The sequence below is a fragment of the Engraulis encrasicolus genome, chromosome 9, assembly GCF_034702125.1.
Source record: "Engraulis encrasicolus isolate BLACKSEA-1 chromosome 9, IST_EnEncr_1.0, whole genome shotgun sequence".
Taxonomy (NCBI): domain Eukaryota; kingdom Metazoa; phylum Chordata; class Actinopteri; order Clupeiformes; family Engraulidae; genus Engraulis; species Engraulis encrasicolus.
The window spans coordinates 6,347,104-6,371,103 of NC_085865.1; positions in this window are offsets into that span (position 1 = coordinate 6,347,104).

A 24,000-nucleotide genomic window follows, 5' to 3' on the forward strand; every position below is an offset into this window, starting at 1 on the left:
GGGCTTCCGCACACCGGCTCCGACAAAGTGCTGAGCACTGCTGGGCAAAAGTTCGTTTTCATTGTTTTCAATACAACCCTGCACACTGGCGCCGATTGACTATGCTATGTTCGTGTGAAATTTGGTTTGGGGGTCCGAATTATTTCGGAAGCAAAGTGCGCCGCAGTGCTGTCGGAGCCAATGTGTTGCCGGCCTTACTCTTCAATGTCATGCACACACAGAGTGAATATATAATTTCCCATGGCCACAGGACTCAGAGACTCAGAGAGAGAAAAGGACAGAGGGAGAGAGAAAGAGATTGGGAGAGATAGAGAGGGAGGGACAAATATTCGGAGAGACAGACAGGGCGAAAGACATTCAAGAAGCAAACTGAGTAAAAGAGAGACGGAAAGAAAGGAACAGAGAAAGAGAGAAGAAAAAGGAAGAGCAACAAAGAGCAACAAAGAAAAAAGTATAAGTGAGAGAGGGGGAGAAAGAAGAAAGAAAGACAGAAAGAAAGAAAGAGCGAGAAAAAAGAAGGAAAGAGCGAGAAATCCATTCGTGAAGCTGTGTTGAGCCTTTGTTCACAGAGCAAAAGCTAATAAGTCGCCCCTGTCATAACAGCCATTAAGTGAAACCGAGTTAACTTCAGTTTGACATGAATTTCCCAAAGCCGACAGAAAGGTCACATACGCCCCCCCAAGTCAGGCAGTCAGACTGGGCCGAACACAGCCAGGCAGATATGAAATTATAGCAAATTATACACTCGAAAATCACTGGGTAATTTACCGCTCTGCTCGACTTACTCACTGTAAAGGAGTGATTTTCTTTTTTTTCTTTTTTTCCCTTTTTTTTGGCGGTGAAATTAAAGTTTCAATGTATCAGGATTAACTGAAATTTGACTTCACGTCTACACTGTGAAACTGAATGTATTAGTCGTTTATTTGTCTTATTAAAAATATATATGATTTGTAGTAATTCTCTTGTGTTTTCATAGCTGTGGGTGAGACTTGAATGATAGGATGAACTAATCAGCAATACAACATTCAGGTCTTTCTCTACTCAGGAAGAATCTCAATGACATTTCATTCACAGCATCATTTCTATCTGTTTCAGAGATGCCACACCCATGCATCCACGCACACACATACGCACACAGGCAGGCAGGCAGGCAGGCGTGCAGGCAGGCAGGCAAGCAGGCACGCACGCACGCGTGCACACACACACACACACACACACACACACACACACACACACACACACACAAACAGAAGGCCAGACAGGGAGTTTCACGCTTGAGCACACACATGCACACACACACACGAACTCTATTACAGATTAACACAAACAGTATACTGGTTGACTGCCTTCAGCGGAATGGGGATGTACAGTCTGGCATTAAGGCATCAGTTGGATACACACACACACACACAGACACAAGAAGTACTTCTTGTGTGTGCAGGGCCAGATTAAGGTAATGTGATGCCCCTGGGCACTAAACCTCAAGTGCCCCCCCCCCCCCCCCCCAAAAAAAAAAAACCACCCACTCACGTGCGTGCGCCCTCACAGACGCACACGCACACCTTGCCCGTGCCTTCAGTAACCCATAGCATGTAGCCCTAAGCATAAGCAAAAGTACACATAAACAGTGTCTTTCTTCCTCGCATATTGAAATGTCTTACTCAAAATAGGCTATGCGATATGCAATAGGCCTACATGAGTGTCTCAATAAAAATCTTAAATGCAGCCATACTCAATTATTTCCATATTCAAGTGTATCCATTTGAACAGGATCCAGCATATTCAAATGTGTAGGCTATTCAAAATGTTTTGATTGATCCTTAGAAATGTGTAGGAATCACTGTGGGGCATCTAAAATAGGCCTACTCTGGCATGATAGGCCTACAAGTCCACAATATTGAAGTTTGTGGAGTTCACAGTTGGGAGGTTATGGTCTGAGCTTCACAGCTGTAAACTACTTGTAATTGTGATGAAGGAGGTTGTAATAAGTGAGTTCACAATTACCGGCGCGAAATGCATTATGGGTAATATTCGCCATTTTGAGAGATAAACAAAACAGCGTTGCCCCGGGATACATTTAAATGCGCATGATATTTTATCTAGCCGGGTTACTCCGAGCATGTAATGTTGACAACAAACAATTCACACAACCATTTAACAACCCCAAATTACTCAACATTTCGCTGGTAGGTCAAGGATGGTCTTGGGGTTGAAAACAAGATATTTTTGAACGTTTTAAGTGAAACCAGAATTAATTAACGAACTTGTTTTGGAGAGATGTCTGGTAAACTAACAGAATGCTAACTATCCGGGTTGCTAGCTAAATCCGATTATGTAATGTTGACAACAAACAAGTCACACAACCATTTAACAACTCCAAATTACTCAAAATTTCGCTGGTAAATCAAGGAGGATCTTGGGGTTGAAAACAAGACATTTTTGAACTTTTTAAGTGAAACCAGAATTTAATAACAAACTTGTTTTGGAGAGATGTCTGGTAACTAACAGAAGGCTAACCATCCGGGTTGCTAGTTAAATCAGAGTATGTAATGTTGACAACAAACAATTCACGCAACCATTTAACAACCCAAAATTACTCAACATTTCGCTGGTAGATCAAGGAGGGTCTTGGGGTTGAAAACAAGACATTTTTGAACTTTTTAAGTGAAACCAGAATTTAATAACGAACTTGTTTTGGAGATATGTCTGGTAACTAACAGAAGACTAACCATCCGGGTTGCTAGCTAAATCCGAGTATGTCATGTTGACAGCAAACAAGTCACACAACCATTTAACAACCCCAAATTACTCAAAATTTCGCTGGTAGATCAAGGAGGGTCTTGGGGTTGAAAACAAGACATTTTTTAACTTTGTAAGTGAAACCAGTATTTAATAACGAACTCGTTTTGGAGAGATGTCTGGTAACTAACAGAAGGCTAACCATCCGGGTTGCTAGCTAAATCCGAATATGTAATGTTGACAACAAACAATTCACACAACCATTTAACAACCCCAAATTACTCTAAATTTTGCTGGTAGATCAAGGAGGGTCTTGTGGTTGAAAACAAGACATTTTTTTAACTTTTTAAGTGAAACCAGAATTCATTAACAAACTCGTTTTGAAGAGATGTCAGTTAGCCCACACATAGCTATGTCTTCAGTACAGCTTTACATGTCCTTCTTAAATTGAATGTTTCATTAATTTATTCTACCAGTTCATGATATAGCTTCATTAATCACCTGTGGCCACTGTCTGTCATCGTCTATCCATGAAACTTTATTCAAAACTTAATTCAGGCTGTCATTTTGATGGTCTCAGTCACCAGAATTGATAAGCGCAGCAACTATAGATGGCATAACGGAGAACGGCACACTTCAGCAATGGCGACAGTGCACAATGGCGGCACCCATGAATCGCAATGCAATCATTCTAAAATCTACAGAAAGCACCACTTTTACCCCACTACGAAATCCACAAAGTATGACATTTATTTACCTCGTTTACTGGTGTGCAGCTCAGTGTCCTACCGCTTTGGGAAGGCAGGATCTGGTATCCACGCATTTGTTTATCTACCGTTTTGCGTTGCTAGGTCAATTTCGCGCAGGCGCACTAGTAATTGCGAACTCACTTATTGTGACTTAAGTTGTGGTTTCTAAAAATGTAACAACAAAAAACCCAATAACACTGCCCCTTAGAAACGTAGGCTATGACTGCATGCAACATAACGGCAAATCATAACTAATCATGGGCTACACTAACACATGGGAAATAGCTAACTAGACACTGTAGACCTACATGAAATTACTAAATAGAGACACCATGTAGCCTACTCATACGTGGTATAGCCTACACACACTACGGTAATAGACACCAACCTGCTGATTAGACGCTCTCACACGGCAGGAATTCATCAATTGTAGGCTAAGTTAACATGCGATTATAGCGCGGCAAGCGCATTAAGACGCATTTAAACGAAACGTCGGCGAAATCTCTGGACATTAATCATAACCTTCTACAACCTAATAGTAAACAGGTGACACACAACCAAGAAATATCTAAGACTTACAGTTTCTGAGCACACCAAAAACACCCAACAGCACGTCCACAAGGAGTTCCTTCCTGATCTCTTCCTCTCCATCATCCAGTGCATGAAATCCTCAGCCTCGCACTCCAATTATCTACACAAGTCTAGTCACAAGGCTAAACGCCTGGGGTCTTTCTCTTGTTAAACTTTTCTCTTCACACAACCACTCAACTGATGTCTGTCCATTTTTCTTTTCTACAACCGCGGGCTTTTTAAAAACATGATACATTTCACGACAGGTGGAACGGCTCAACTGACAGGTTGAGGGAGGGGGGATGATTGTCACAGGACACTATTGCTCAGAATGATGATATCGTTGCTCTTATGACATTATGTTTTAATAGTGAATTTTATATGAATACAGTATATAACAGTGTCATGTTTAACAGTTTTAAGTCTACAAACATTAATGAAAAAAAAAAAGTTTCTTCTCCTGTGATGCCCCCCACCGGCTGGGAATGCTTGATGCCCCTGGGCACTGTGCCGTGTGCCCATATGGTTAATCCGGCCATGTGTGTGTGTAGTAGGCCACGTATGTGTGTCACTGTGTACCACAGACGTCAATGTGTTACTTTACTGAGCAACCAGTCTCAGTATATTCAACAGTGTCATGACTCTGACTCTGTACTGTTATCGCTACAGGGCACAAGCCCATGAACACACACACAGACACACACACACACAGTGGGGCACAGTGACACACATACTGTATGCACATAAGAAGTACTGCTTGACTGCCCTCAGCAAAATGGATGTTCAGAGAGCAAACATGTCATTACATGGATAGCCAACATGGAAGCTGCCACCCCCAGACACACACACACACACACACACACACACACACACACACCGACACACACACGCACACACACACACGCACACACACGCACACACGTGTCTGGGAGAACAGGTCATAATTATTCAGTGAACTGGCACCAACCTTTTTTACATAATCATTCTCTTCACGGAAAAGCCTGCCTTTTTCTTATAGATATGTATGAACAGCACCATTTTAACTGCTGAAAATAATAATATCACAAAAGGTGTCGCATTGTCTTTGTACAGGCTGATAGATTCCTAATTATCATAATACTGTGTGTGTGCGTGTGCGTGTGTGTGTGTGTGTGTGTGTGTGTGTGTGTGTGTGTGTGTGTGTGTGTGTGTGTGTGTGTGTGTGTGTGTGTGTGCGCGTATGTGTGCGTGTGTGTGTGAGAAAGAGAGAGAGAAAGCGAGAGAGAGAGAGAGAGAGAGAGAGAGGGAGAGGGAGATAGAGAGAGAACCTAAATAAAGTCAGCACCACGGACAGCGGCAGGCTCGTTCTTCATTCAGGATTTTGCTGATCATGTGTTTTTCTTTACGTGTTTGTTTACAATGTCAATCCAATCTACTTTATATAACAATCCCACAGTAACTCCTAACCCTTTTAAAAGGCATCAGTTATATATTTTATGCACATCTAATACATCACCGACAAGCTTATCGACCATTCTTTTTTCCACAGCCTTTCTTCTTCTCTGAGGTGTTCAAAAATGCAGTCTGTGAATCCCAGTGAGAGATAAAAAATGACATCACTTTTTTAAGACTCAGGGGATTGACTATATAAAAAAGTTAAAATGGGGCTGTTCTGTTTTGGGTTCTCTTACCCACTAGATGTGTTTAACCCTCTGAGGTCTAAGGCCTTTCAGAGGCTTTTAGGCTGCTTGCACCACCCTGACATTTTCAAGTATTTTCAACTAACAGTAAGCATCTATGCAAAAGTGGAATATATGGTTGTATTGTGAAAAGCCTGACAAGAAATAATCTGAAAAAAAATTGGATGTCATACAAACATGTTTTATTTAAATTTAGTATAAACACAACTGTACAAAAAAACAGGTTTCAGAGGTCTTCAAAAAGTTCAAGAAAACACACAATAAATATATCTAGCCAAGACTTTTGAAGTTTGAATCTTGTAAACAAATGTGTTGGCAGCATAAAAGTGAAAAGGGCATTTAGAAATGTTTTCTTGTTTTCATACAAAATGCAAAAAAGAATGACTATGTCACTGCCACTGCCTGTCTCATTTGAATACTAATGAGATAGGTGTGAACAAACCTCTAATGGCCCACACCCCCCTGTCAATCCCCATGTGCTCTGATAGCCCCAACCCCCCTGTCACTCTACGTCTGCTGTGTTTACCCTACCTGAAAGGGGCGTGTTGTCACCTCTGAATAGCCACTCAAGCACCGGTACTTTACATGTGAATAGCTATAGGTGTGGCTGCTACAGGCAGAGAGTACAGAATATGCGAAGATTTCTTTTCACTTTCTTTAAATAATATATATATATATTTGAAATCTGGAAGGTCTGAGGTTTCTAATGGTGTAACTTATGTGTTTCAATGACAAAAACTCACAGAGTTACAGATTTGTTTTTGGAGACATATCAAATTGCCCTCTCAAGGGCAATTAGACCCCTATGGGTTAAGAAATAAATGGATGTTTCCCCGGATGCTGCACAGTGCCTTTGATAAGGTTACTGATGCTGCAGCTGCTGCTGCTGATGCTGATGCTGATGCTGTTGCCATGGAATCCTAATCATGAAACATCTCAATAGAGCTTGAAAGTGACGTCACTTCCCCCGATTTCATGAGACCTCAACAGCGTTTTTAGCCGAAAATTGTAGCATGTAATCCAATGGCGGTATTAAAATGGTATTTTCATCCCCTCCGAGTTGTGCCATGAGCTCCACATAATGTTGTTTATGATATTTTTGTTACATTTTTCGTACGAACCCCTAAACTTTTTAGAAAGCTGTATTTATTCGCATTTTTCATGCAGACGGCCTCGGAACAAAACATTAATACTTCTGTATGAATAATCTTTATCTAGCCTCTTAAACAGCATATTTGTAGCCCAGCGCATATAATCACTGAGATCGGAAGATATTTACTCGCTACCATGTTGTTAGATGGTCAGCTTAGGTCCCGTGATATGCGGAACTAAGGGGCGGGACATTCAAGCTCTATATGCGACACGTAGATGACAACAATGTCAGCCCTTTGGAATGCAAATTAGAGATACATATTGGCAAAGTATGCCAGGAATTCGGCACCATGATGACATAGCATCTGTAAAGCAGTATTTGGCACCATGATGACATAGCAGCTGTAGAGAAGTGTTCGGCACCATGATGACATAGCATCTGTAGAGAAGTATTCGGCACCATGATGACATAGCATCTGTAGAGAAGTATTCGGCACCATGATGACATAGCATCTGTAGAGAAGTATTTGGTCTGAGGATGATGATGATGATGATGAAGATGATGATGGTGGCATTGACAATGTTTTCCCCCAAAAAAGGGCGCAATGCACATGGCAAACCTCACGCCATTCATGCGTATAGATTGGTTTCCCGTTTACAAACATTCACGCTGTGAGGAGGGGCAAGATGCTAAGCAGCCAATCATGTGTGCGCCAGCAGTTTCCAACCAATCAGAGGTTGCAGAGGGACCCCAGTCGCGCACTCAGTCAGGAATGTTTATATATCTATGTATATGGTGCTTACACTTCCACCTGGTCCCTGTATATAGCCTGTAGAAAGAGTATAGACTTAAATAAACCTTCAAAGCGGTGCTGCAGTGTGTGGACTTCTACTCTTTCTACGGTCAGATACGCCTTTGTCCTGACCTCAACGAGGTGGGATGTACATTCTCTACTGAAAACCCTTCATACTGTATACCCTTTCATCCTTTTTAAGGCAAGGCAAGGCAAGTTTATTTATATAGCGCATTTCATACACAGGTGCTACTCAATGTGCTTCGCAAAGTTAACAAATGTAAAAGAAAGGAAACAGGGAAGAAATAAGGAAATAAATTAAAAAACATCAGTCAAAAAACATTTAAAACATTAAGATAAAACAAAAGGTAAAAATAATAATAAAATAAAAAATAAAATAAACATAACAATGAAAATAATTTAAAAAAAATATAAGAATGATATGTAATTTAAGCTAGGCGAAAGCATCTGAGAACAGCTTTGTCTTGAGTCTAGATTTAAAGCTATCAATAGTGGGTGCATTTTTTTACGTCATCTGGAAGCTGCTTCCAAAGCTTTGAAGCATAGAATCTAAAGGCTGCCTCTCCACACTTTATTAGAATTAAAAAAAAAAAAAAAAATCTTGGTCCTGGAAGCCTACAGTATTTACACCCTTTCCATTAATGTCCTGTGACACCTCTTATCTCTGTGCCAAGTCTCCTGTCAGCTTTGGCATTTCCACCCAAAAACTGCCTTGGCCCCAAGCCACCCTTCAGAGTCTGTCTGTAGCCGGGTGTGATATGCTCAGTTTCCCTTCTGTCAGCGAAAGCCACCCTCCAGAGCTTGTCTGTAGCTGGGTGATATTTGCTACCATTGCCCACTCTGGCCCCAAGCCACCCTTCAGAGCCTGTCTGCAGACGACTGTGATGTGTGTTGATGTTCAGTTAATATGACGGATAGATTGATTGGTTGTCAGTTGTCAGACTCCGAAACAGAGCATCAATTCATCTCTCTCTCTCTCTCTCTCTCTCTCTCTCTCTCTCTCTCTCTCTCTCTCTCTCTCTCTCTCTCTCTCTCTCTCTCACACACACACACACACTCTCTCTCTCTCTCTCTCTCTCTCTCTCTCTCTCACACACACACACACACACACACACACACACACACACACACACACACACACACACACACACACACACACACACAAAGTGCACCAAATAGCACATCACACACAGACACCCACCCCATCAGTGCATCAATGACTGGCTGCCTGGAGGGCAGATATGGAGATATGTCTCCTGTCTGTCGGTCTGCTTCATAATATCTCTACCTTTAAACTTTAATGTTAAAGTAGTAAACACACACACACACACACAGATTGCACACACACACACACGTGCGCGCGCGCACACACACACACACACACACACACACACACACACACACACACACACACACACACACACACACACGACTGCACTCGAAATGGCACGCACACAAACACATCCTGGATAATCCAGTCCCACCGGGAAATTGCGGGCATTTTCTCAAAAAATCGCGGTCGGAATTGCCAGATGGTGCACGAGGATTTCCAGAAAATCGCGATAAAAGTTGCGGAGCTTCTTACTGTGTTGTTGCGATTTTGTTGCGGCATGAAGTGAAAGGTGCGATTTTTGTTGCGATTTTTAACGTGTTTCCCCACGCTTGAAAGTAAAGGACACTGCCACATTCCAGTCCTCTGGTGTTTTTATATTATTTCTATTTTTATATTATAATTTTGGTCCTTAAGCAAAGCAGGGAAGCGGCCAGGGTGAGTTTTTAGCCAGAATGTCGTCGTGAAAAGTTCCATCTCTTTCACCCCTGATGCCACCAGGGGCCGCACCTGAGCGCCCAATCTCTGTGTGACTATCTATGACTTATGATAGGCCCAGCCACTATGGACCTTACACATCTAAGAATCCTGGTCCTAACCTACGTTGACCTTATGACTCTACATTCTCTGTCTATCTCTTCTTCCTCTGCCTTCCTGCTTTTTCTGCCTCTCCTCTATACCTCTCCTTTTAAATCTATCTCTAACAATGTTTTTTCCCATTTGTTAAGCACTTTGAGTTACATGCCTTGTATGACACAGTGCTATACAAATACAATTATTATTATTATTATTATTACGACACCCTTCATTACAATGCTGATAATGGCCGTTTGACTCCGTTTTAAATGTCATCACCGTTTCAAATTGTAAGCATACAAACTTCGTATCATGTCGATATCCATTCCTGATTTAAACAGTGGTAATTAACTATAAGTAGGCGGGCATGTCCACCCAGTTGAAGAGGGTGCGTGACAGGACTCACGCAGTGAGTCGTCTGCTACACATAGCCTGCCTGTGTCGGCGTTTAATTTTCAAGCTTGTCAAAAGCAACACAAATAAAAGCAGAGGGAGGGGTCGCTTTCGAAAGAAGGCATAAGCCTAGGTTTTTTTTGTTCTCCCGCGCCGTCAGCCGGCTTTAAATTAACGGCTGATGATCATCATTCAATGTAACGAGGATGGAGTTCACAGATTTCCTGTTGTGAAGGGTGCTTGCTGAATAATGCTCAGAAATTATATTAATTTTGGTGCTCTTGTGAATATAAAAGACGACGAGATTGTTATCTATAAAACACCACGTCGCCTGCAGAACGGAGGTCTCAGCTGTCAATCAATACCGTCAATTGCGCAAGGAAGAGAGAAGGAGAGGGAGAGACAGAAAGTAGTTTTCCAACTTACTCCCACAGCTTTCCAACGTGTCTGCTCTGGTTTTATTCATTTTCAGTGTTCCTTGCCCGTTTGATCGCGCCAGGTTAAACGAAAGTGATTTGACGACACGGTCACCACGGTCACCAAGTGCTCCTATCCAGCCATAGCCCAATTTGCGCAAAAGATATTAGGCTACTATATCGGCCAGGCACGCACGCAGCATTCACAATGAAGGATGGAAATTACTCCTTTGTTGTGGACAAGGCATTTGCGCATCTCAATTCGGACGGAGGGAAAATGTTGCCTTCTGTATGCGCACAAGTCAAACACCAAAGTGGTCCAGCAGGTGGACCGCTTTAGAAAAAAAAACACATCTTGTTTTAGGAGCCCTATACTTGGCGTAATGTAGATGACTGTCATGAAGTGTTAATTATATATTTATGTAGGCCTAGCACATTTTAAAAATGTAGGCCTATTATGCCAGACTAGTCATACATTTCCCCTCCTGTGACCATGCGAGCAGACGCGCAATGAGAACATGGCGTTTCCTACATTTGTATTTATTAGTTTTCCCCCCTCACCGACAACTTTGTACATGCATAGTAAAGTGCTGGGACTGATTGCTAGGTTACTTTTTTATTGTATTTTTTTATTGTATTATCCTTTTTGGAATGAAGTTTGTCGACGTCAGTGAAGTCAGCGCAACATGGATTGGTTCAAAGTGTTCAAAGTTGCGGGAAATCGCGGTGATCGGTTAAAGTTGCGCTCTCGCGCAGAATTCGCGGGAATTCGTTGAAGTTGCGAAAAACGACGCGATTGCAACATCGCGATTTCCTGGAGGGACTGATAATCATGTAATGACCTCTAACCACTATGTAATGACCTCTAACTACTAATATATAATAATATACTAAACGCGACATGAGAGAGTCCAGAGACGGAAGTAATTGACTTTGTTTTCAGTCGGGCGACTAGATGTGATTCGCACCACTAGTGACAGTTTGTAGTTGAATTCCAGCCATGGCCACCTCTGTGCGTCTTCTTACGTGAACGTTTTTATTTAAAGAGCCCAAGTGACTATAAATGTTGGATTGATGTAAAAATACACCATGAACACCACAAAAAAGTTACTCCACATTACCTGTTGACCACTCGATGTTCCAAGATAGCTGTGTAAGCTACTCGAAAGTTAAAACATCACTATTATGTTGTTTTAAAATCTTCTTTTCTTGCATTTCTAAGGTCTGGAATAAATGCACCTATTGTGTTGTGTTGACCAATTTTAACCTTCTGCAAATAAATGGTCTCAATGACAATATTTTCAATATTTTTCAAAATTCGGAGGTCAGGAAAAACTAAAAATCCCCTTGCAGACCACCAGTGGCTGCTGGACCACACTTTGAAAACAACTGATATACTCCATTTAACCTTTGAGAAAAGATTATAGGTACATTAGATCCTCAAAGGAACGGAACAGTGACATCAACCATCAATGTTGTAAACACGACACAGGACAAAAAAACAAAACATTTTAATCAATTAATCTTTAATCAGGAAAGCAAGAGAGGCAACTTAGGCTTATAATGAGACATTGCATTGGCACATATTGTCACAGGTTTTATATGTACAAATACTTAACAACACACAACACATTACATCACCAAACAGCCCCATGCAGCAACAATGTACACATACCATACGTCAATCTTGTCCGTCTTACAGGCATATTTGATTTTGAGTGTTTGATTTTCATTATTTGAAGTCACATCCAGCTGCTGCTATAACATTAAAAATGAAGTCAATAATTGTGTGTGTGTGGGTGTGTCTTTGAGAGAGAAAGGCATGTATTGTATTATGTGAGGGCATGAATTAAGAATAGTCTCTTGTGAAGATAGTTTGTACATCGACCATGTCTACATGTAAACACATCAATAACTGACTACTGTAACACTCATGTCATTTACTCTGTGACATAATGGATTTTCTCATGAAAGTTGCTGTTCCTGGATTCATATTCATTTGATTCTTCAGAGGATTCTCAAGGCATTTTTCCAGTAAAGGCTTACTGATATGTCTTGAGAACATGCATTGGTGCTCAACCCATTGCACATCTAAAACACTAGTAAGGCATTTGTCAGAGCGAGTACTCTGATGTTCCCTTCAATTCTGTCTTTGCATAGGATTTTTACACATGTGATAAACTGAAATTGCATCTTTTCTGATGTTTAAGTGAATGAGATTTGTCTGCAAAAGCCCTTCCGCATGTAGCACACTGGTACGGCTTCTCACCAGTATGAAATCTCTGGTGTACAGTTAAACTATTTTTGTGTTTAAAGGTTTTCCCACAGATTGCACACTGATGATGCTTTCCAACAGTATGGGTATCCAGATGTATCTGAAGAGAACGGTTTTGTGCAAAAGCTTTCCCACATGTTGCACAAACATAAGGCTTTTCCCCAGTATGAATCCTCTGGTGTAGCCGTAAATGTCCGGCTAATGTGAAGGCTTTTCCACACATCGCACACTCGTGCGGCTTCTCACCAGTATGACACTTCTGGTGTATCCTCAAGTAACTTTGCTGGGCAAAGGCCTTTCCACATGTATTACACTGATGTTGCTTTTCTCCAGTGTGAATCAACTGGTGTAACCGTAAATGATCTCTTTCTGCAAACGCCTTTTCACACGTGGTGCACTTATATGGCTTTTCCCCTGTATGGATTTTCTGATGTCTGTGAAGATTAAATTTTCGTTTAAAAGTTATTCCGCATGATGCACAGTTGTAAGGCCTTTCATCAGTATGAATCCTCTTGTGTCCCCGGGGTTTACTGTTTCCGTTTGATGCTTTCATTTGTGTATCATCTGTAAGGAGAGAGGGTTCCAGGTTCAAAACACTGACAGGGGGAAATGAATGTGAGAGCTATGTCTATCTTGTGATGTCTAGTGAGCTATGTCTGACTTGTGATGTAAACCCTTGCAAAGTATGCAGTTGGAGTAATAATTTTAACACCCCTAAAAATGTCTCAAATTTTTATTTACACCACGTTCCAAATTATTTTGCAAATGGAAGCTTTCATTGATTTCCCTAAATAAAAGTGTACATGACACACCACAGTATTTTTAAAAAAGAACTTCAAATGCACTGTTCCAACTGCTCCAAATTATTCCGCACAACAGCGTCTGAAGTGTGGTGAAGAAGTACAAAAAATGAAAAACATCTTTATTAAATTAAAAGCTATTTAAATCTATAACACATCCCTGTCCACATTATGGATTTGTAGCTAATTCATAGAACACGTAGGTTTCTGTCAGATTAATACATCAGACTAAAAGATTGTGCTAAAATACCAACTGACCCATGAGTTCATGACTTGTGCAGTATGATATCATCTTCATACATGGCAATGGACAATCTCAGGCAGCATAAAAAAACATGTGGTTTTGTGGTTTCCATGCATTTCTAGACCCACTGCAGTCATTTCTGCTTGTCAGCATTTGTTAAGGTTAGCCGAATAGAAGGTTTATGCATAGTTGCATAACTATACCTTGGTGTTCGTAGGACTGCTACCAGCAGCTTCACCTGCTTGCTGTTTGTAGTGCTATTTTAGCACATTCTCTCTTAATCTCTGATGTATTTATCTAGCAGAAACAAACTTTCTTATTGTGCCTTTATCTGCACAAACTCAAGTGTGTGCTAAAACAGCTAAAAATCTAGTAATGCAGTAACACAACTTTTAATTTCACCTGCTAACACTTCTAAATTCACACATGACAATTTTCAGTTATTTACAAGACAAATAGTTTTGAAACTCTGTTTTGCGTGATAATTTGGAACAGGACATTTTAAAAAGAACATGTAAGAACTTCGTACTATGTCCTTGGAGTACTTTTTGCTGGAAGATCACCACTTGGGCCAGAAGCAACACTGCAAAACGGTCTCCATTCATACACCTACATTCATACTTTATCTCAACATGCATTCATAATCAAAACTTATAAAAATGTTTTTTGTAAAATGTTGTAGATTTATACATACAATTAATAACCCTTGATCACAGGGTCCTCAGAGAAATATTTGAGCCAGGCATGGTACACATCACACAATGTGTTTCCATCAAGGCATATTTCTTAACTGCTGTGCATTTTCCATTGGATAGGGCAGCTATGACCAACACCTGAGCCATTGACTTTGAAATCCCTCAAATTGTGTAACAGCTTTCTTTGTCTAAACTTCTGTAAATAGCTTTTGAAGGACCCCAAGGATGCACTTACTTGTGCCTCATTCTCTTGAGAATTTCACAATTTGGAACATTTCATTAAATTCCTATTCAAGTGTTTAAGACTTACCTGTAGGAACCATGGCATCATTGTCATTCTTTATCAGATATGTCTCCTCTTCCTTTTTAATACCTATGGATGAATCAGAATCTTTCAGTGATGAACAGAATTCTTCTTCACACAATGGTGTGTCTTGGTTAAAACCTTCAAGGTATTCTTCTTTAATTTCCTTCGTAGACACGATGAACTGGGATGGTTCTGATGGCTTCTTGATTGACGCCATACCATCATGACTGTGATCCATTAGCTGAGAATCTTCTTCCACTTTTATCCCCTCTCTGAAACTTGTCTCTTCTTTGCAGGGCGGTGGGCTGGTTGTGTGTTCCTCTCGTGTTCGCTGTATATACTCTTGCAGGAAATCATCAACATCTTCCTCTTTTATCTCCTTCGAAGACATGGCCAGTTAAGGTGGCAACGATGGTTTGAAACTCCCTTGAAACAAACCACCTCCACTCACTGCCTTACCTTATAATGCCAGTTCAGTGAACTTGTTATTGTGATTTGTGACATTGGGTCCCTCCCGCCATCCAGCCCATTACAGTAAAACCTGGCCAATGGGCTTCAGCTGCATCCACTCCTGACCAATGAGCTTCAGCTGCACTTAACACCTGACTAATGAGTTTCAACTTCATTCTAATCTGACAAATGAGCTGATAGGCAGTACACTGCTTGGCATTTAGAAATGCAAAGTAGAAGACAATTGATGACGAAGGGAAGAAATTATGTTTAAAGGAGACAACTGTTTACATCTCTAATCGGCCACACGACTTTACATTCAGAAGACCATGACATGTCATTATGTATTACACGTCTGAAACAAACAAACAAAAAACAATATTTAACAGTTAGTCATTTAGACATAACGAATACATCTATCAACTGACTTTGTGTTGTTACAGGATTTTTTCCCTTCAAAAGTAACTTGCCCATCTACCCCAGTGACCTGAACCTCAAGGCAGTCATTACCGGTCTACTGCTTGGCATCCAGAAAAGTAGAACAATTAAGGATGATGGGAGGACATTCAATTGAAATGAGAGAACTGTTTGCATCTGTAATGGTCCACGTTCAGAAGCTCCACAAATGTGTGAATAGGCGGGAGTGGGGTGGGGGTGTGAAAATGCTGAAATTAAGGCCATTGGAGTTACTTTATCACTGGAGAAACATTCAGTAATACTACAACCCTCTCATGTTGTTCTGTTCACATACTGTATCCTTATTTCAGAGTATTTTACTTTCAACAGATAGTAGCCCTATAACTTTAATGTGTGGCAATGGTGATTTTGTGAGGGAAATGTACAAAGGCATCACAAAAACCTGTGAAATTATGAGAAAACATTCGATACAAATAACAGAACATTATGTTGAAAGTGTTGTATGTTAGTAGCCTCTTACTGCAGATGGGGTCGCCGGCGGGCCTATTCACTATTTGCTGAAAATACTCAACTACATCATAACAACATTGCTATGACAGTGCTGAGAGCCTTAAAGGGTGTGCCACTATTTTGGGGCTTTATACAGTAGCATGCTACACGGATCCATTGACTTTCACTAGCTTAGCGACATGCTCCCTCTTTTAACTTGTCTTAAAGCAAGACAACGCTTAACATGAAAAATAAGACACTTTACCACCTTAATAAACCCCAGCCAAAGATTTTAACTGTATTAAGCCCCAAAATAGTGGCATGTCCCTTTAAGTAGCAGATAAACCCTCCTGTTATCCTTGAGGTCTATTTGACCCCATTCAATGTTTAACGTCTGAAATATACATGAAGTACATTATTCTTTTGCTTCATCTTTGATGACTTTTACTAAATATATGGGGTCAATGTGAAAAAAGTGAAATTTCCACAAAAATGTTTTCCCTAAGTGCTGTACACGTTACATCTGTGTTCCTTGGGGTCAATTTGACCCCAAATTATTTTAAGTGTATTAAACATAAATGGAACATCCATATTTTACTAATACATGTTCCAATCTATCTATGTTATGTAAAATACATGAACATAAGTTATTTAGAACAGAACATTTTGCTTTATTTAGGGCTCTGATAACTAACAATATGTATGATGCGGACGAGGGCGAAAACTCACTCAAGACAATTTTGGGCAGTTGTTGCACATTTTCGCCTACTCATGGATTAGTTATTTTGGTGTGTGGGCTGTGTGTGGGGATGCTAGCACTTATCTAAAGGTCTAAATCTAAAAATGATTTTGGTGTGTGGGCTGTGTGTGGAGATGCTAGGACTTATCTAAAGGTCTAAATCTAAAAATGACCCCAAGGATCACAGATGTAACCTAAATCAGAGGATAACAGGAGGGTTAAGACATAGACATTACACTTTTGGTGACAGTAAGGTTATAACATAGGTGCTGCGCTAAGGGGTTAATGGTGAATTAAGCAGTGCTTAATTTGTCAAGCGGGAGGTCCTGGAGCGCAGAGGATGGGTGACTCCCCCCCGAGGGGGATCTTTGATGAATTTCCATGAGGTTCCATCCAAGGTTCCGGAGCTCTCATCCGAGGTTCCGGAGCTAGCTCCCCCTTGCTCCCCCTCAAATTAAGCACTGGAATTAAGATATATGAATCAATGGTGCACTGTGCAGAATGTGGCCAGAATGGGTACTGCAACTATGCTGCTCATCGAAACTGTGCTGCCTATTACCAAATTTGACATTTTCATGAAGATTTACTAAATAATAAATCAATAACTACTAGTATAACCAATCACAGTACGTTTTGCAGCTAAAAATGTCTATTTCTGGAAATTCAAAATGGCCGACCATGGAGAAGTTCCTCCTTTTCATGTATGAAAACTGTAATTTTCCCAGTCATAATGAATACTTAGAATTTGGTGGTGGTGGCAATAATTCATGAAAAACGTAATATTTGTGAATGGGCAGCATGAATTTTGGAAATAGACTACTCGAATGAGAGTCACACTAGTCTCATAGTGAGAATGGCCAAGGCCAGGGCCCATTTAGAAGTTCAATAGAGGTGAATTGTCATAATTGGGAGTGGTGGGTAGGTGCAGCACTCTAGGGGTTATACAATCCCCCTGAAAACCAGTGTTGCCAGATTGGGCCGTTTCCCGCCAAATTGGGCTACTTAGGATGGCCGTGTGCGGGTAAAAATAGCATTTAGCAGGAAAAACCCGCCCAATTTTTGCCATAGAAATCAATAGAATTGGGCGGGATTTTGTGCTTCTAGGCGGGTTTTGAGCATTTTTGGGCTGGAAATCATCAGCCTCATCTGGCAACCATGCTGAAAACTTCAGTGATACACCACAACACTTCATGTCATATAGAATACATACACCTACTGTAACATTATTTCAACATATTGTACTTTACTTTTAGGAGATTGGACCTTTATAAGATAAGAGGAGCTTTATTGTCTGTTTGCACAGAAAGTTGTCCGCATGACAATTCTCAATCCACATGTAAACTCACATTAAAAACACATAAAACATGATATAGCCTATACCATAGAGTCTGGTCATCTGGTTACTTAAAAAAGTACTAAAAGATACAAAAAAGTGAATTAGTTACAAACGAAGTTACTAAATTAAGTTACTTAATAATAATAATAAATACACAACTTTAATCAACATGTGGCAAATCATCAATGGCACTTTTTGTCGGGGTAATGCTGATGGGCTACTGATAGAAGAAATACAGGGCATGCCAAATAAAAAAAGCTTTATACAGTAGATTTGATGGGACATTGCACTGTAGTGAATTGCTTTCAAACAAAGTGACTAGGAGATAACAGGCTGTCCATTTGCACACAGTGATACAAAATCAAAGATAGCCAAGCCTGACAGCCAATGAAAAATAACATTACTGTAAACAAAGTGTTTCGGTAGCTATTCTTTAACACTATTGCCTAGAGTAGACTCGTGCCAAAAGAGGTGCTGAATGCAACAGGGCTATTTGGAATACAGCCCGATAGTATACGGGGCATTCACAACTGTTGTACAAGTCAAGTTGCAGTGCATACAGATTCTCACACCTTTGATGTGATTTCTACAAAAACTCTCTCTCTCTCTCTGTCTCTCTCTCTCTCTCTCTCTCTCTGTCTCTCTCTCTCTCTCTCTCTGGGAAATTGCTTTTAAATGATTAATTCACAATCTCAATCTTACAATGAGAGGTACCAAAAAACGTTTAAAACATTTCTAAAGGTCATCTTTGATGAAGTATGGGTCCCACTGGATTTCAAGGGTTATTTGATCCTGAGCGTGGTCCATTTATGAAAAGTCAGCATATGAATATATACAGAAGACAGAAAGGAAAACAAGCATACTTATTGTTATTGTATTAAAGTGCATAATATCCTCTCCGAGATTTACATTAGCTAGATACAAAAGGATTGTGTGTTAAAACTTGCTTATAAACCTTGGGGGCTCTGTTGAAGTTTGGAACATGTAATATAATTTAATGGTTGTGTGATTTAATCTGCCTGAATGTAATATTCCATCACTCAACTCCCTTGTCCCTCCCCCGTTCGTTTAATGGCGACGTAGTGTAGGTCTCCAGCCAATGTAACCTCATCGCATAACATCAGCTATGGACGTAACGTCTAGGGCAGTGTTTCCCAACCTTTTTTGTCTCGCGTACCCCCTAAGCCTCGTACCTGTAGTTGTGCCATGAGTACCCCCTAATTCATGTTCTATGTTGCTTTCTCTGTCCTGATCTGACTGCTCCCTACATTTGTTATAATAATAAAAAAATTTCAAGTACCCCCTGCAGTGTGCTCGCGTACCCCTAGTGGTAAACGTACTCCTGGTTGGGAAACACTGGTCTAGGTAAATGACAATTGAGGGGAGGAGGCAATATGGATGGTAATGCTAGGCAAATATTTAATACATAGGCCTACTGCATATGCCTACATATTGCCAAGCAACACATTGACTTAATTTTGTAATGAATTCTGATGTAGGCCTACCATCAAGTTTATTGCCCTCGTATCGCTGATGGATGTGCCATTCGCCTGTGCACAGATGGGGATAACAAATGTGTGACAATGCTTCTAGATGAAGACACAAAAGCTGTTTTTCATTACGGAGACACTGTATAGCTCTTCATCAAGCGTTGTCTCAAAGTCAAACACAGCAAGTGAACACCATTAAAAATGATTTAAACACATCTGAATTCTCATCTCTCAAGTGTTCTATTCTTCCACAGCCAAGCCATAGCAGACCGAAATGTGTTTTAGTTTCTGACTTCATGGGCCTATACTACAAAGCTGGTTCAGGATAAGTTCAGGTTAAGATAAGAGGTGAATCATCTAATACAACAGCCTTTCTTAAGAAAATGAGGATTCCAGGCTCTTCTATTAGATTATTTACCTCTTAACTTAACCTAAACTTATCCTGAACCAGCTTTGTAGTATAGGCCCCTTAATGTTGGGATTTATTTAGAATTCAATCCAGCCCTTTTATGATTTTTCCCCCCTGTGACAATAGTTTGTTTTAGAGCTCAGGGAATGAAATGATAGCCATCTTGTCTGCACACGTGGCCATTTGTTTACTCGTGTTTCAAACATCCACAGTAGATCAGGCATGAGAGTTGTGGTCTGCTCAGTGCAGTTTTGCATTGTACTTTATGTGCAGAGAGAGAGAGGAGGAAAGAGAGAGAGAGAGAGAGAAAGAGAGAGAGATCCATTGCTGAAGGGATGCTGCATTCTGTTTTGCAGATCTGTCTGCAGGTTTCTTGTGTCTACCTGTTCAGTGTTCAGTGTTGGACCATTGCCTACTCTCTTTTTATGTGTGGAGGACACAAATGTGTGTGTGTGTGTGTGTGTGTGTGTGTGTGTGTGTGTGTGTGTGTGTGTGTGTGTGTGTGTGTGTGTGTGTGTGTGTGTGTGTGTGAATGTGTGTGTGTGAATGTGTGTGTGTGTGTGTGTGTGTGAATGTGTGTGTGTGTGTGTGTGTCCGTGCGTTCATGTGTGTGTGCGTGCGTGCGTGCGTGCGTGCGTGCGTGTGTCAGGCTTGTCTGCTCAGGTCTGCTCTGGTCAGTGTCTCTCCCACCTGTCTGAAGGCTGAGCTGCTTGTTGGAGGGGAGGGAGAAGAGAGAGGGAGAGAGAGAGAGAGAGAGAGAGAGAGAGAGAGAGAGAGAGAGAGAGAGAGAGAGAGAGAGAGAGAGAGAGAGAGAGAGAGAGAGAGAGAGAGAGAGAAGGAGAGAGAGAGAGGAGAGGGAGGAGAAGGGGAGGCCCTGTGTGCACTGAGCAGAGTTGACAGAGAGAGAGAGAGAGAGAGAGAGAGAGAGAGAGAGAGAGAGAGAGAGAGAGAGAGAGAGAGAGGAAGGGAGTGAGAGAGAGAGTAGAGTGGAGGGGGCTCTGAGCAGAACAGAGCAGAGTTGACAGCAATCCTGCTGCCAAAAACACTCCCTATGCATTTCCATGCAGGCCTCAGGGCAGAGCTGGCATCAGTTTGTTCAGCTGCACTCCAACACCAGCACAACTAGCAAAATAATTGACATCATCAAGAGATCGCCGCCATCGATGGTGCAGCTCAGTTGGGTGCAGCCCTGGGTAACCTTTTAACAGACGACCGTATTGAGGACATGCAACCTCAGACTCAATCTCTTTAAAGCTGCCGGCAATATGGAAATCCCTGTTGCAATCGTATGTATTGGCTCTGAGTGTTACATTCTATTTATACTCCGCATTGATTTACATGTTTATCTGATAAACAACCCAGCCCTGAGGATTTTGTGCTTGTATATATTATATTATATTATATTATATTATATTATATTATATTATATTTATATTATATTATATTATATTATATTATATTATATTAAGTTAATTTCAACAATAATACATTTCAAGGAATTTACTGAGACACAGCCTCAACTCGGGAAAAAAAAAATCTTTGTCATTCTCACCAGCCAAATGATGGCATCCATGACACAATCAGGCCATGTTGCTAGGAGACTTGAGGAGTGTTGCTGAGCTGATGACAGACGAGCCTTCAGGAAGAAGGGGGGGGGGGGGGTGGGCATGGGTTATCTCGGTGGGTCCCAAACTATTTCAGCGGGACCCCCCCTTTTGGACTTGGATATTATCACGCCCCAGTCTTAGCCTAGCAGTTGGATTTCTAGCAACATTAGACGACAAAATATTAATGGAAAATCTAGAAATATTCATGGACAAAAAATGCTTAGGCATTGCCTAGGTAATCCACAGGACAGCAAATGCATCTATTAACCCATTGTGTCCTGGAGCGACATATATGCTGCATTCAAGTTCTTGAGATTTGAGCTGTTTTATGTGGGTATGTTAGAGCGGATTGAACACAATCTAGTGCACAATGAAGGTCCTAGCTTTTAAATGCAACTTATTTCATGTTTTTATGTGCTTCGGGGGCTGAGATATTTAGGTTTTAATAGGCAGAGGGCACCTTTTGACCGCGACCTCCCCCCTTCAGTACCTCCGCGAGCCCCCAGGGGGTCCCGGCCCCCAGTTTGGTAACCACTGGCTGGGTTATCTGTATTCTTTCATCACCCTCTCTCCTACTGTGGTGCCATCCCTGCTACCAGAATAGCAACCCTTGAATAAGGCAAGTTTATTTGTATAGCACATTTCATACACAGGTGCAATGTGCTTCACATAAAAATAATGCCAAAAAGAAAGGAAACAAGAAAGAAAGAAATTAGAGTCACAGAAAATGAAAACATTAAGATAAAACTTATTGTGAATAAAAATAAGAATTAAAACATAAAGCTAACAATTTGCAATGGCAACACCTTAGTGGTCTTCCGATTGTAGATTGTACAAGTAAGGGTTTTTCTCTAGGTTACCTGCACTTTTTAACAGCATGGATCCTGCACAGATTAGCACAGAGAGCACCGATGACGACAGAAACCTGAAACGTTTGCTCTACTCTGCTCTGAGAAAGATAAAACAGTCCTTGTATCAGGCTTGTACGAAATTCCAAATTGAATGAATTTGAATTCAAAGTAATGCCATAATACGAACACTAGGTAGTGTCATTGCCTTGAATTTCTTTGAATTTAAGCTACACCACCCATTGAGAGTGCATAGAACACCTCCACCTAGTGTTCATATTTTGGCATTACTTTGAATTCAAATTCATTCAATTCGGAATTTCGTACAAGCCTGCCTTGTACTTTACCTTTGCCTTAGTGTCTTATTCAGTGGGCGAACCTGCTCTCACCCCTAAGCAGCATGGATCCTAACATGGTGCTGCACATGGTACCAGAATAACAATCTCCTTTGACAAAGCAACAACAAAACAAAACATCTCTCTGGCCTTCTTCTATAGACACTATTGCCAGGCAGCCAGAGCCATACAGAGGGAGAGTTACGCGAATGGAGGACCAGGACATTTTTGCAGCCCCGCCTTTCAACGAGATTGAGGTCGTGCCTAAAGCAGCTGTCTTTCCATAGACTTAACATAGAACCACCACATAAAAAGCCAAAAAATAAGGACTAACAAAATATACTGCGGGGTAATCACCACAAATATGTAAACTTTCAACTCTCTCTGTAATGATAATCACAAAAGGTTTACCATCTGTGATGTTTATATGAAGTTATTACTACGAACAGCAAGTCTTGTCATATTCCCTGCATTGCATTACATTGCATTTGATGTGTGCTACGTCCACTTCTAGGAACTAACATTCGCAACGCTGAGCAGTTCTGAGACGGCAAACAGCTAATTTTGCTAATGCGGAAGTCGGCCCTAGCACACAGTGGAGATTGCCCAACTCTCTCTCTGTATGGCTCTGCAGGCAGCTAACTACTGTAGGTCACCTGCAGTTTCCAAAGCCATGGTGCTGACGGAACCACTGCCGTCTAACCGCACGAATAGACCAGGCGTGATGCGATTCAAGCGACAGAGTGCAGCAGCAAGCGATACGAGCGATTGAGGAGACTAGAGTATGTCAGTACAGGCAGAAGACAAAGCATTGAAAGATTCCCATTGGCTGTGGTCACTGACCTCTATATAGTCATTGGCTGTCGCGGCTTGTCGCCGAAGAGCGTATAGAAAGTTCAAAGGATTTCAACTTCAAACTGTCGCGCTCGTCATGCAAATCGCTCTAGTCTTCAGAATCAAAGTCAATTACTTCCACTCTTGTCACGGTAGGTGTATTTGTGCGGTAAGGGTTTCTGTACACCGATTCCGACAGCACTGCAGAGCACTATTGGTTTCGACACTTTCAGTTACCCCCCCACACACTGGCGCCAACGTGCCACAGCCTACATAATATAATGAGAAGCCAATGCCATCACAGCTGAGCAGGCCTATATGATCAATGGGCGGTGCAGAGAAAAATTGAACTCTACCTTAGCAGAG